Consider the following 1,848-nt stretch of genomic DNA (forward strand, 5'->3'; position numbering starts at 1 on the left):
GGAGGGGCAGGTGTGAGAGGGTGGCCACGGGAGGACTCAAAACTGGGCTTCCCTGTGCTCTTTGTCAGCCCCCTCCCCCCTCCCGCCCCCAAGTCTTGCTTTCTGTCTTTGCCTTTCTCCTCCAGGTCCTTCTTTTTTTAACTATTCATTTATTTATTTATTTGGCTGCACCGGGTCTTAGTTGCGGCATGCAGGATCTTTAGTTGTGGCATGTAGGATCTTTTAGCTGCGGCATGCGGGATCTAGTTCCCTGACCAGGGATCGAACCCAGCCCCCTGCATTGCGAGTGCAGAGTCTTAACCACTGGACCACCAGGGAAGTCCTCCTCAGGGTCCTTCTGTCTCCACGCCACCCCTACTCCCCACATCCGCCCTGTGTGTCCTTCTGCCGCCCAGGTCAGTGCGTACGTGAGGCTCAGCCAGTGCTTCAGACAACGCAGCTGCTGCCCAGTGGGTGCTCCCTGGGTGCAGGGGGGTCGGGCTGGCTCTGACTGGGTCATGAGCAGGAGGGGCATGCCACCCTTTCTTTAGTCTGAGTGAGAAAAGCTCGTGCTGGTTACACCTCACAGGAAGCTAGAGCCAAAGGGTAGCACCTGACGTCAGGTGCGGCACAGCCGGCTGGGTGAGAAGGGGAGGTGACACCTCTGGGCTGCTGAGGCCGGTGGCTCCTTCCACTCAGGGCCAAGGAAATCAGGTCACCCTGCCCCTCTTCCCTCTGCTAGATGCTGAGGCACTGACTGCTGCCTCTGGGGCATCAAAGACATATTCACGGACTAGCTGGCCAGGGCAAGGTACCTGGGTGAGGGTGTCAAACTGGTGGCCCACAGGGCCATCCCCCCCGCAGATGGCTTCTGTTTGGCCCACACAGGCCCTCTCACTCTCTTACACATCTCCCTTGTCCCCTCTCTGCCTCCTGTATTTGCCTTCCTTGTCTCGCCCCTGAGCTTATGAATTTACCAACCCCACCCTAAGAAACACAAAGATGCTCCAGGAGCTTCTGACATGGCTGGGAAAATAAGACAAACATACAGGCCAAGAGGACTGAGCGTGCCAGACCCAGTGTGTGGGACAGACATCCTATTTTTGGAGTTTAGACGAGAGATCTCCCACGGAGGTCATGATAGAGGAATGTACAGAGGTGAGTTGCACACTGAGCCTCCCCGGAAGAGGAATGTTGGGATGGAGGCTAGGGAGGAATGTTCCAGGAAGGGGAAGGCCAGGAGGGGACCGGGACGCCTGGAGAAGTTTCACCCGGCTGGGCTTCATTCCACACGCAGCAGGGGGGCACCTCGGAGGTGTTTGCATAAGGGAGCAATGAGGAAGGCACAGAACAATCCAGGGAAGGTAGCAGGGGCGGGGATGTGGGTGGGAGCCGGAAAGAGGTACCAATTTGGGAGGAAGTTTGAAGGATGTAAAGACTGGGCAGTGTGGAAGCTGAAGGATCCAAGGACACTAAGCTTGAAGCTTCAGAGCAGCACAGAGACAAAGCTCTTGAATCATGGAGATGGGGAAGTCGTGAGAAGGCAGCTGCCTGGGGTGGGGCGAGAAGTTGAGAAATTTTGGTTGAAATGTGTTACATTTGATGGATGAAATAGGTAGCAGGCATTTAGAACTGTGGGCCCAGAGATGGAGGTGGTGATTTAGGGCGGCAGTGGATTAGAGCAAGAATCCCAAGGGAAATGTGGAGGGGAAAAAAAAAAAAAAGAGAAGAGAGAGAGAGAGGCATTGGGGAAGAAGACGGGCGTGGAATCGGAGAGGGAGAGCACACAGATGTCAGCAGAGAGGACAACCTTAAGAAAGAGGTCCACTGACATCATCAGGTGCAGAGGATTCAGGAAAAGCAGAGCAG

The 1,848-nt window shown here is 55.3% G+C and overlaps 1 non-coding gene across 1 annotated transcript; it reads right to left on the minus strand.

Moving 5' to 3' along the window:
• Nucleotides 1-246: 246 nt before the first annotated feature.
• TRNAA-CGC (transfer RNA alanine (anticodon CGC)) lies at nt 247-318 on the minus strand. Its single transcript has one exon. It is a non-coding gene; the product is annotated as a tRNA-Ala (tRNA).
• Nucleotides 319-1,848: the final 1,530 nt, after the last annotated feature.

The sequence above is a fragment of the Balaenoptera acutorostrata genome, chromosome 12 (assembly GCF_949987535.1).
Source record: "Balaenoptera acutorostrata chromosome 12, mBalAcu1.1, whole genome shotgun sequence".
Taxonomy (NCBI): Eukaryota; Metazoa; Chordata; class Mammalia; order Artiodactyla; family Balaenopteridae; genus Balaenoptera; species Balaenoptera acutorostrata.